Source organism: Zonotrichia albicollis, chromosome 1 (genome assembly GCF_047830755.1).
Source record: "Zonotrichia albicollis isolate bZonAlb1 chromosome 1, bZonAlb1.hap1, whole genome shotgun sequence".
Classification (NCBI taxonomy): domain Eukaryota; kingdom Metazoa; phylum Chordata; class Aves; order Passeriformes; family Passerellidae; genus Zonotrichia; species Zonotrichia albicollis.
The window spans coordinates 4,046,272-4,059,274 of NC_133819.1; the positions used below are offsets into that span (position 1 = coordinate 4,046,272).

Below are 13,003 nucleotides of genomic sequence, written 5' to 3' on the forward strand. Positions count from 1 at the left end.
GGCCCGCATAAGAGTTTGTATATGGCGAGAAGTGCTACACCATCCTGAGTGGTCTGCCCCACTCCCCCAGGTGACACATGGCACCCCAAAAGTGGGGCTGTCCTTGGGGATGGGGGCACCCCATCGTCCTTGAATCCACACTAGGGCTCATGCTGTTTGTGAGGCAGGGTGGTTCCTGTCCCTACCCAGGTGACATGTGGCTGTCCTTGGGGTTGGGGACACCCCATTGTCCTTGAGTACCCCCATGGCCCCACACCAAGGCTCATGCTGTGTCCCCCCTGCAGGCTGCGAAGCAGGGTAATTCCTGTCCCCATACAGTGACAAGTCACCCCCAGAAGTGTGGCTGTTCTTGGGGCTGGGGACACCGCATTGTCCCTGAGCATCCCCAGGCCCACATAAGAGCTCATGCTGTGTCCCCCTGCAGTGTGTATGAGGCAGGGTAATTCCTGTCCCCACCCAGGTGACATGTCACTCCAAGAAGTATAGCTGTCCTTGGGGTTGTGGACACCCCATTGTCCCTGAAATCCCCACAGCCCCACACCAGAACTCTGCACCAGCCACTCCCAGCCCTCTGCTCAATGTCACATCCAGGCCGTGGGGCAGGGACCCTCAGGGGACAAAGGGGATGGCGGGGGCTGAGGGCGCTGTGATGTTGTTTTTCCGATCAGCTGCAGTACTTGAGCTCCAAAGGCTTTGTAGCTTTTGGGCCGGGCGCTGTTTTGCTTTGTGATGATCCAGGGCCGTGCCTGCCTGCCCGGGGGCTCTGCAGGGTGGGTTTAGGGCCAAGCCCTGCTCTCCCCAGTCTGGGGGGTCTTCCCTGGGAGCCAGGCCAAGCAAGCCCATGGCAGGAGCCACGAGGAGCACAGTGCCACAGCAGAACTTCCCATCCTCAGGAGTTAAACCCTCCGTGGAAGAGAATCCAAACACGGGTTACATAAAACAAAATTTAAGGCAAATTTTAAATATATATTTCCCACACATGCTTTCCCCACTGCCCTCCTCCTCCTCACCCTCTCCCCTTCTCCCCCTCCCACTCTCAGAGCCGGGAGCATCGGCACTGATGCAATGTTGGCGTAATTGGAGTATTCAGGCTGCTATTTTGTACCTGTCTGTTTATTTGAGAGACAGCCTCAACCTCCTAATGAACGCGTCTGAATATTTATCTGCTGCTCTTGAATGGTGCATTTGTGTTTCAAATGCTTAACTGTTATTTTTATTTAGCTGCAAATTGCTGTTTTTATTTCGCTGGCGTACCTGCTTGGAAATTGCTCTAGCATGAGGTTAATGCCGAGCTGTTTTCTATTTCTGAATTCTTTTTTAATTAATCCTGTGCTGATAAAAGTGTAAGGACTGGCTCTGCAGTCCCCTTCTAGTTTGTCATGGAGCTAAGATGTGAAGATTGTGGAATCAGCCTTGGAAGGAACTGGCTCGTGAAGAGGAATGAGGAATCCCAGCCAACTGGGATGGTAGAGGAAATATGGGCAGAACCCTGAGAGATGGGAAACCCCAGTGACATGGGGCAGCTCTATTCTCCTATGCTACACTTGAAGGTACCTGTACCAAGTAACAACATTCCTCAGAAATCTCTTTTTTTCCTCCTCCTAGAAGGTTTCCTCCCCTCCTCAGTGGCAGAGGATTGGTCCCCAGGGCAGCACACTGCAGGATGGAGATGGGCCAGACTGGTACCTATAGCCTTTTCCCCCGGATAAAATGCTGCCTTGCACAGGGTGCTGACCTCTCCTTGGAAAAACAAACAAAAACATGCCTGGGACCAGTTCCCAGCACTGTCAGCAGCTGGTAAGGGGCAACCTCTACACAAGGGCCAAAAAGATCTCCTGCCTGCCCATTCCCAACTAACTGTGGGTGCAGCACTTCACACAAAGGACTTCAAGAAACATCTGGCTGAGAGCACCAATGGAGCAAGGCTGTCCTGGTGAATAAATCCTTCATTATGTATTTGACTGCCCAGGCTCTGGGCTAGCACAAGGTCTGGGATGGACAGTCAACTTGAACTTGAACTTCTAAAGTTGTGTTGGGGTTTTTTTTTTAGATAAAAAAACAAAGCAATAAAAGAAGAAAAAACAAGGAAGGAAAAAGAGGGTGAACACATTTTTGGAGCAAGGTTAGAGGTGGGTGAGTGGGAAGAACACAAGGAACCCCCAAATGCCCCTTTTGTGATGGCACTGCTGAAGATGGAGAGTGTTGATTTGGAGACCTCAGATCCAAGGCACACTGCTGGATCCTTGTTAGGTTGCGCAGGATGGCAGGAAAATCAGGCAGGGCTTTCACCCAGCCATAGCTGCCATGAGAGACCATGAGCAAGCTGGACCCCCAGAACTGGGTCACATCTGGGGTGGGTTGGTTGGACCTCACCTCCAAGCTGATTTCAGTGGGAAGGGCTTTGTGCATCCTCTGCCAATGGAGGGGCTGTGGGCACAGCCCCAGTGTCCCTATGCCATCATCCCCATGCTCTTGGGCTCTGGGGTGCTGCCAGGCTGCTCTGACCCACTCCGTCAGAGATGACCTGTGTGCCTGGTGCTGCTTTGCCAGGAGCACCCATTGCTGGCACCATCTTTGACTCCTGGGCACAGCATCACCACTGGCTGATATCTCCCAACTGCCCAGGGTACAGTTTTCCTCTCTCCTTTTAAATCTGATCCCAGCTCTGCCCCTCTTTGCACCTGATAAGCATCCTGGTGGGAGCTGTTAGAACACGTCCACGTTAGAATATGTCCATGTTAGTTTTCTGCTCTGTACCCCTCAAAAGGATCCCAAGAGGCAGGATGGGATTTCGGAAGTGCATTACTCCATCCCCTTTGAAAAGCCATCTCCATTTCCTTCCCTGGGCATGAAATGGGGCACTGTCACCCTCAAAGTAAAGGGGAGCTCCCAGCAAACAGGGGAGATTTAGTGCATGATGGAATTTGCAGGAAGGGGAGGTTCAGGTCCCTCCTTTCAGCTCCCAAACTTCTGGCTGCAGAAACAGAGAGGTGTCAGCATCCCTGAAAGATCTGGGGGTGTTAAAGACACACGAGAAGGAAGAGAAGAATCGTGGCTGTGTCCCCCACGCCGCTCTCCATGCAGACCAGCAGCAGCGGGGGAGCAGCGAGACCACAAATGGGAGGCAGGAGGGAGCCTGCAGTGAATGTGAGGGGATGGAGGGGAGGGCAGAGCCCTGCTCCTGCCGCGGGTTATTTCTTTTGGGAAAGAAATGGAGGGAAAGAAATGGAGGGAAAGGAGGAGAAGCCCTTCGCAGAGGCGTAAGGAGAGGGGGGAAAGGTGCAGGAAGGGGAGAGGGAGAGAGCCCCAGGCAGGAGTCCATGGCCGCTGGTCCGGCGCGGCTCCTCGGTTCGCAGACACATTCACGCTCCGCCGCATTTCCAGGCGCGTTTTCCATGCACATGCTCCAGCTCCGCTGGCAGAACCCCCTCGGAACCCCGGAACCCGAAGGCGATTCTCGCGCACGCAGAGGGATGGCGGGGGGTGCCGGAGGGCTCTGGGCTGTGTCCGGGGTTCCCCCGGCCGGGGCAGGGAGGGGACCGGTTCCCGGTGCCGCTAGATGGCAGGCGGCCCCGCTCCGAGCCCGCTCCGCCGCCGCCGCATCCCGGCCCCGGCGCGGGGCCCCCCGGCTCCCCGGCATCCCCGCTGCGCTCTGCGAGCAGCGCCCGGGACAGGCGTTCCGTGCCGGCATCCCTTGGAAAACCGAGGGGCTCCCGAGCCAAAGGCTCTTTCGCAATGCGAGACGACGGCGGGGACAGTCCTCAGAGGCTCCGACGCCTTCCCGAGACAAAATCCTGCCTTTCCCTTCCCTCCCGCCTGCGCTTTGGGTTTCCTTCTGTTTTTATTTCTTTTTTTATTTTCCCCTATCCCTCTCCAAAGGGCTGCCTACTTTTCCCTAGCTCATTTCAAGCGTCAGGGTTGCAAAATCAGCCAGATGCACCCTCCAAACGGAGGCTGAGCTGCAGCGACGTGCACACAAGGTCCAAGCTGATTTCCCAGCACTGGGGGATTTTTAGGCTGGCAGTAAACTAGGCAGGGCCTGAGGCAGTCTAATAAATAGCTTCACCTGGCTTTCCTCTACAGGACGGCATTTTTTCAGCCTTTGAAACAGTGTGGCTGCATCCAGCCTGCTCCTAGGGCACAGCCCCCAGCTCCTGCCTTTCCCCAAGAAGAAACGGTGAGAGAAATGCCTAGGGCACAGCCCCCAGCTCCTGCCTTCCCCCAAGGAAAAATGGTGAGAGAAATACCTGGCCCTCATCCAAACCCATGCCACAGAGCATGCAGATAAATCTCTAGGCCCTGTTATCATCTCTGGGGGTCAAGCTGACTGCAACAACCACCTCTGCTCCTTTCAGTGTGTCCCTCGTCCTGTGAGCCATTCCAAGGGTGATGCTGCTCTGTCCCTGGGCTACCTGCAGGGAAGGATGTTCAGAGGGTCCATCTGCATGTGGAGTTTCCACATGCTTTACTGCCATCACCCCCGTGCTGGATACAAAGAATTGGAATATTTGGAGTGCATGTGTGGGAGACGCTCTGGATGTTACTGAAACTCACCCCCTCCTGGGACAGGGCTTTTTTTAGACTGAAATAGGAAGCACAAACCTCACCCTGAGCTTCCTCTAGGGTTTGGTTCTTCCTAGAGGTTTGTCCTTACTGGAAATTTCTTTTCTGCACCTCTGGCCCGGATCCAGCCAAATGCTTAAGCACAGGCTTAGCTTCAAACCTGCATTGTCACAGTGTCTTCTCGGATGGGTTGGATTCTCTTGGTCCTCCTAACCTTGGGAAAGCCTGTGCCTCTCCATGCTCCTGCTGTGAGATGATGGCAGTGGGAAGCAGGAGTATCAGCTTGCTTTGCTTGTGCACCAACCACAAAACTAACCCTGCAGGGGTGCAGGAAGAGAATTATCAAATCTGTGAGGGCATGGGAATGCTGCATGTGAAGATTTGGGGTCCCCAAGAAGGAGCACCTGCAGCCCTAATGTCTACAGCTCAGCCCATCCTCATCCTCTTTGCTCTTCTCACCAGGGGATGGTCAGGGAATGCTTAAACTTCCAGTAGTGCCAGTGAATGTTTGATACTGGCTGAAACAGCCAAGCAAAATCACAGCTGCTGTCATCAACAGGGACTCAAAAATTTGCTTCCATATCAATGACAAGCCACAACACCCATTCTCCATGGACTGGGATCACCAAAAAAGTCTGATCAATTTGGTCACAGCCTCCCAACAGCTTGGACCCTGATGATTTCCCAGGTCCAGCTGTGTAAGAGCTCTGATGGAAATTCATTATGATTTCTTGACCCTTCCCCTGCCATGAATTTAAATTCCTCAAACCCTAATGCAAGGAATTGAAGTGCATATTGATTAAGGGCCTTTTATGGATGTCTTGCAGAGCATATTAAAAATTATTTAAAACTTGCATTCCAGTATTAATGACTCTTGTCTGCAGCACGTTGCAACAATTCAGTCTTGACTTTTAATTGAAAATCTTTAGTCAAGACAAATTCTTACAGCCAGAGAAGATGAAGTGTTCCTCCAAGTATGCGCCATGGAGGAGCTTTCAACCTCAAGGCTCCCAAGTGGCAGTGAAATTCTAGAGAGAAGTCTCTGTCCTTCAGGTGGGTGGGTGTGGGTTGTTCTTGGAGGAGCCAGTTCTTTGGGCTTCCTCTCTAGGTGCTACAGAACAGGTCTTTCACTGCTCCATTGCTCAAAGCAATGACATGGCAAAGATTAATAATCTCCTTCCAAAGGGCAGTCACTGCATCCATGCGCAGAAAAATGTGGCACCTCAGTGCTGGTGGTGCTCTCACATCCCACCTCCAACACCATCCACAAGCCAACAAATCTGAGCCAGTTACTGCTGTCACCAGGTCAAACACCTCGTGTCTCCTTAGTCATGTTTCCTTCTGCCTCTGCAGCTGATCCCAGGGGGCTTCTTCCCAGCCATGAAGCTCAGGTCTGAAAGGGCACCTGAGCCTGAAAACACCCCCAGAGAGGATGTGGCATTTTGTAGAAGGAGCAGTGTGGCATTCACACTCTCTGAACAGAGAGAGACATCATTTTCTCTCCCTGGATTTTTCCTAGGGAAACACAGAGAGAAGAAGAGAAAATTCTTATCTCTACTTGCTGCTCCTGTTGTTTTTGCACATGTGGAATGTGTTAGGAGGATTGTTTACCTGAAGGGATTTGACAACTGGATTCTGCTGAGGATTATTTTCTTTCCTTAGGCAATTGGGTCAAAGCTGTCCTGGCTGGCTCAGACAGTCACGGGTTTTTCTTTAGTATCTTTTGTATAGGATCCTTTTAGTATTCTTTAGTATAGTATCTCTTTAATATAGTATAGTATAATGTAATAATATAATGTAATATAATATAGTTTAATAAAGCAATTGTTCAGCATTCTGAATCATGGAATCAGATGTCAATCATTCCATGCAATGGGGGAACCCTGAATTTGAAAGAGCAGCAAGAGATGTCACCTTGGGACTGTCAGGATCTTGGTGGAGACAGCATTTAATTTAATGTTTGGTGGTTCTATGGTTGACAAAGTAGCCAGGAGTCTTTATTGTGGTCTGGTGTAGGGAAACCAAGATCTTGCATGTTATAGAGCCTTGTGTTATCAGTTCCTAGAGCCTTCAGCATGACAGGGAAAGGAAGGGAAGGGAAAGGCATGTGCTTTTTCTTTGCATTCTCTTTGTCTCCAAGGAGAAACAAGCCCTCCATAAAAGCATGTCTGAATGTGCCTCCTCTGAAGGGAAATCAATATTTTCCATCCAGTCTCTGGTGGGACAGGATGCTGAACAGCAATCAGTGCCTTCACCCCCCTGCATGGGCCTGGAGCCAGGGGAACTCCAAGACCACAGGGGTTTCCAGGTCACATCAGCACAGGATAGGAGAGTCCCCCCGTGCATCAGAGGGGACCTCTGACCATGACAGCAAGGAATGAATCAGTACTGGCCATAACCTGCTGTGACTATGGTTTAAAAAACCCTTCCTCCATCCTCTTATTGCATGCTAAACAATTGTTTGATTTTTTTTTACGACTGCATGTAAAACATGAACCAGCTGGGACCCTAAGTGCTTCTCTCCCCCATGAGTGGCTTTCCTGTAAGCCTCATCAAAGCCACCCGTCACCAGACACTACCCCAGGGACTGAGCTGTCCATTCAGCCCATCACATGTGCAGTACAGCTGCTCTTCCTATGCATGGGGGAGTTGGAACTGGATGATCTTTATGGTCCCTCCCAACCCAAACCAGCCTGTGACTCTGTGATTTACATCCTGAGAGGAGTCACAACCACCAGTGCCATCCAGGTGGTGAATAACCATTACCCTGAGGAAGGATATAAAGAGAAAATATTTTGCCAGATCCTGCAATTTTTTTCCTAAATATTCATTCTGTTCCTTCTCTGGTTTTAGTTTTTTGATGCCATCCTTGTCCCATCTTCTCCTGAAGAGACAGAAATAAGCAGTTTTACTTTCACATCCAAAGAAGGTCCATGCCTCCTTTCCTCCCAGGTGGTAAAAGTGCTGCTCCATAAGTGACTGTGCCATTGTGGTGTTTCACAGGGTAATGGAGTCCACTCATGTTTCCAAGGATTTTTTATTGTTCTTGTTGCTGATTTTTCCTGGTGAGTCACACAATTATTGGCTTGATTCTCTGGGTCAAGTGCTTGGCTGGAAACCATGGAGTTCATCAGACTGCAAGCAAACCAAGCAATTACCCCTGTAATGTCCAGGAATTAAAAATCATAAGCTAAACCTTCAAAACCTGAGCTGAGGCATCCTCCAGGCCCAATGTCCACATATTGGCCTAATTTTTCCAGACTTGTAACCAACAATTAGAGCTATAAACTCCAAGGGTAGGCAGGAGTGCATCACCTATTCCTGACTATCTTAAGGTGTGTGTTTGGTGCTGTAGTTGGGTGTATGAAGAGGACCTTGCCAAAGACCACCCAGACTTTCCAAATTATGGACATGGAGAGAACTGAACGCAGTCCTCCTGAAAGAGTCCATCACATAACCAAATATCCTTTTCCTCCTCAGATTCCAGTGCCCACAGAAGGCATTACCAAAGGACTTCCAGCAGGCAGTGAATTATGATTAAAACCTTGGTTATTTATAATAAACAGAGCATTCAGATGGAAAACTCTTCTTATTGTGCCCCGAGGTGGCTGCATGCTCAGGGACACCCTCCCCTTGCTGTTGTACCACAGCACTGTACATCATCTTCCAAAATCATGATGAAGTGACTTTGGTTTTGCTTTGAGACATGGGTTTTGTTGTTCAAGGAGAAAGCAAGACCCCAGCCTCTTCCTATACCCCTTTAATTTTTTGGTTGTTTGATTTTTTGGTTTTGTTTTTTTAATTTGAATGGAAGGCTGGAATTGCTTTTCTACGCACAAAATGAGGATGTTGGTGGAAAGCTTTGCAGAGATGGTACATTTTATTTCCAAGCAGTCCCAGATCTCAAAAGCCCAAGTCAAGATGCTTCTTTCCTTATCCCTCAAGTGCTCAGCAGCAGGAGTTTCTAGCTGGGATGGAAATGACCTGCAGGTGAAGAACCACTTGGAGGATGCCACAGCTAAAGCTGAAGAAAACCCACACAGCACCATGTGATGTTTTCACCCTGTGGATTCTGAGGGGTTTTTTTTCAAAGTCTGATGTGTTTCCTGAGTGGAGACACGGATGCATTGCTGTAATATTAAGCTTCTTCAAAACTGAGACACGCAGAAGGATTTCACCTTTCCAATGACCCCTGTGAAAATACTCAACCCAGACACTCCTCACCACTTAGGGCAACTCAGAAGACAGAAGTGAAGTGTTGTAACTTGAACTCATCTCTAATTATCTGGAATTTGTTCACACTAAATCAAACAAAGTGAAAAGTCCTACAAGCATAGTCTATAATTCATGACTCTGTTGATTTCTCTCCTAGGCTACAGTGACATCAGTAAATAACAAAAGACTTTATCCTGTCAAAAAAAATCAAGGGGGAGATTTCTGAGGAACTGGGCAAATGCTCTCCAAGGGACATGAAAACTGCAGCAGCCTGCCATCACCCTGTGAGAAAAATAGAGTGAAAGCACATGAGATTTAACTCATTAAAAATGTGGGTTTAATGCAGATTTGTGTTTTTATGTTGTAGCATCTGGAGTTTCCAACGAGTGTGACCACATCCTCCCTGGATTCAGCCAGCCTTTAAGAGTGAACCACAAAGGAAGAATAGAAATTACTTATTTAGGGACAAAGAAAGGCTTTTGTTTTCTGTTATTTTACACAATGCCATTCTGACAGAACCCTGCTTATTCTGGGACCTGTGTTATGGAAGCAGATCCTCCTTGTCCCAAAGGACATATCCCAGTCTTCCATCTTTAGGACATATTCCATTCCCTGCCTTTAAGACAAGGAAATAGTATTTTCCTAGCACAATAATATTGTGGTTTTATACTTCTACAGCATCTGAATAACATGGCAGAACAAGGAGACCAGATCTCACCTGCTTTTTTTCTCTTCAAGCTAGTGACAGACCATATCAGAGCATCCTTGCTTTTCCATCTCTCAGCCTCCAGCAGCACCTGTCAGCAGCCCATCTGTTGGAGAGAAAACCCATTTGGCTCTGCTCTGTAGTTATTTAAGGAGAGAGACGACAAATGCTTGCATCATTCAGGAGGCTGAGTCCTGGGGGAAACCATCAGGTTTTGATTCTTAACACACCAAACCTGAGCATTGCCTGGTGGCACAAAGCTGGTGGGATAGGGATGTGTTCCCATGCTCCCAAGCTTATGTTTTTTCCCCTCTTCCCATATTCCAAGTTCAGCAGTGCCGTGTAGGGACAGTGGCTCTCAGAAGTGGCCTTTCCCCTCGAGACAGGGGTGGAGATGAACACCAACTCTTTGTGCTGGGCCAGACAGTCAAGAGGAAGCATCAGCAGCAGGATCAGCAGCTTTTTTCCTAGAGGAGAATGAATCAAAGCCAGCGAGCTCCTGGCTGCTGCCCTGGTGTCCAGTCCAGGAAAAGAGAGAGAGTTGGTGGTGGCTGGGTTGGGCCACGAATGTGGGAAGATCTCTGGAGGAGGGAGAGCCTTGCAAGCAGGAAAGTGAAGCTCAGAGGGATGTGCCGAACTCACTCTAGACTGGGTGGGGCAGAAAAGCAAAACATGAATCAGCTCCTGAGCACTGGAAAGAGACTGGTCTTGGCCATTTGGACTTGGCTGCCACTGACTCTCCCCATGGCCAGTCTGTCCAGCACAAGCTGGACAGGATGTGTCTGGCAAAGGGCCTGCTGAAGGGGATGAAATCACCATGCTGAGGCTGCCTGAAACCTCCTACTGGAGCAGGAGCACCACTGATCATTTCTCAGGTGTCTTCCCATCCCCCAGCTCTCCACCCTCCTGGGAAGGGTGGGGCAGCTGAAGTGTGTGCTGGGTTAGTAAAGGAAGATGGACCATTGTACTGATTGTTGCTTTTCCCCTGAAGGATATAAAAGCATAAAAGGCTGGAGCAATGAACCATAGTTCAGGAGAACAAAAACCACCATGGACTTCTGGGGCTCTCTCCCTGTTCTGTAGGAACTAGGGTGGAAGCAGGACAACCTGCTTGATCATGGGATGGGGAGACACCAGATGGAGATGGACCAGTGGAGAGGTGGCCTGGAGGGACCGAGAGCTGAATCCATGAAAGCCAGGAAGCTCTGCCTGGCTCCCAGTGGGAACCTGGAGAACATCAAGGAACAAGATCTTCCTGCAAGTCCTGTCCTATTTCTCCACAGGGGCTGACCTGGGCCCTTTGCTCACACCTACCAGCTCTGCCTCATTTTTCTTTGTGTAGGTGAGTTGAGTTGCTCAGAAGTCCAGTATGTGGGATGTTCTTCCAGTGAGTTTCATAGGAAGGAGCACAAGCCAGGGCAGTCCTGCCCTGATTATGAGCAGAGAGCTTTGTTATGGATGTAGGTCACAAAGAATGGGGAAATATGGCCATAGGTCGGGCAAGGTTGGGTGAGTGTCCAGCAGAAAAGGGCAAACTCAAGACAGTTTGCATGGAGTGCCACAGTTATTTTGAGATTTGGAGCACAGAGAGCAGAAGGATGGGTAAAGAATTTGGGGAAGATGAGCCTGGGCCAGCTCCAGGCATCCCAGCACGGAGGTTAGAGGAGGAGCAGAGGGATCTTATGGTAGGTAATCTTTCAAAGAGTGCAAAATCTTTAGAAACAATACAACAGTCACTTTATATCAGGTTCAGTATCTGGTTCTTGTAGCCCTGGTGTTTACATCTGGCCCTAAAACTCAAATTATTGCACTGTTCTGATACTGATGGCTTTAGGTGTCTTGAAAATATCATGTATTTTCTGCAGTATAATTGGTCTAAATCATGTTTTCCTTGTTTTTCTGGTGCCAGCACCAGTCAGAGCTCCAAGTTTTGTAACCTGCTTGTTTACACTGCTTCAAGCAAATCAGAGTCAAGCCTCTGGATGTTGTGGTGCTTTTCACCACATTCTTCCTTCAGTTTTTTTTTTTTTTCTGCCTTTTCCACCCCATCCCTGACAGGGGAAGCACTGTTCTTTCCTTGCTCCTTGGTTCTGTGTTCGAAGCAGTCACAGACAAAGTGACAATTAGGAAAGAAAGAACCTTCAGTATCTGCTTTGGCAGGCACAACACATCCCACTGCTGAGCTGCAGCAAGCCAAAGCAGCTGCTTGCCTGGGTCAGATGGAGATTTTGCTGCCCTGTGCTGTGGGATCTCCCCAGAGAGCCTGGTGCTTTGCCACGCTGCAGAGGCAGTGAAAACCCAACACCAAAGTCAAGCAAGGCACGTTTATAGCAGTCCTGCAAGGAGCAGGGAGTTGGAGTTGTTGATCTTTGTTATTTTTCACTTTTAGGGTGCTGAGGGCCTGGCACAGGGTGCCCAGAGAAGCTGTGGCTGCCCCTGGATCCCTGGAAGTGCCCAAGGCCAGGTTGGGAGCTGGGAGCATCCTGGGACAGTGGAAGACGTCCCTGCCATGGCAGGGGTTGGAACACAAAGATCTTTGAGGTCCTTCCAACCCAAACCATTCTAGGATCGTTCTGGGACCCTTCCAACCTGAGATATTCTATGATTTCAGGATGCTCAACTGCAATTCAGAAAACAGTAGTGATTAGAAGCAAATAATAAGGTTAGATAAGTTAATATTTGGGAGATCAAGTAATCAAGATCCCTGGGGCAGGGGAACAGACATCAGCTTCGTCCTTCCCACATTATTGTGCTCTACCAAAATGATTTAAAGGTTGCTAAGCAATGTCAGTGTTTTTCCCCTAAACTGAAGGAGCATAGCAGAAGCAAATGAGTTCACTGCAGTAGAACTGAACTTATATAAAATCTAAATATATATATATATATATATATATATATATGATCACTGCTACTGAAGATTTTTGTTTCTTAAAGCATTTCAGGCAGCTGAAAAATCTAATGAAAGCCAAGATCCTTATTTTGTGTCATTTGAAGTCTTCTGAATCAGCCAAGGTAGACCTGCAACCCCTTTTCCAGGTCTTACCTGGCCCTGGTTCAGTGTCCAAGGCTGTTGCTAAATGCTGCATGATGCCCCATTTTTCTTCCTTGTTCAATCCAGGAAAAAAGAACTGAAATCTCCACCCCAGATGATAAAAAAGAAAATCTTATCAAAGCACAACTTTATGAAGGGCAAGGCAGACAAAGAGAGTGGGAAGAAAAAGAAGATAATGTCCTAAATCATTAAACAAGCCTCATTTTCCCACACCATCACTTCTCCCCCCTTATTTTTATGAGGCAGCAACCAGGCCCTTGCTCTCAACACATCACCTCTGTGTTTGGTGGGTGATCAGGGAGGGTTCTGGGTCTGAAGGTCCCTCTGGAGCTCTCTGCTAGTCCCTTCTGTCCCTGCTGGTCACCTCTCTCATTTCCTCAAGACACTCTGGTGCTTCCACAGCACCACAAGTCTAGAGAGGACTTAAAATCAACATTTTCATTTTCATGCCAGAAAAGGGAGATTTT

At 48.9% G+C, this 13,003-nt stretch overlaps 1 long non-coding RNA gene across 2 annotated transcripts in view; it reads right to left on the minus strand.

The window, feature by feature from the left end:
* Positions 1–1,057: 1,057 nt before the first annotated feature.
* Positions 1,058–13,003, minus strand: part of LOC113459828 (uncharacterized) — a 60,863-nt gene continuing 48,917 nt past the window's right edge. Inside the window, exons 2-3 of one of the 2 annotated variants that reach the window (XR_003381393.2) lie at positions 9,497–9,590; positions 1,058–6,078 (exon numbers count right to left, since the gene is read on the minus strand). This is a non-coding gene — a long non-coding RNA (uncharacterized LOC113459828). Of the gene's footprint in view, positions 6,079–6,678; positions 9,197–9,496; positions 9,591–13,003 lie in introns of those variants that run through there. The other variant, XR_003381392.2, reaches the window with a different exon arrangement.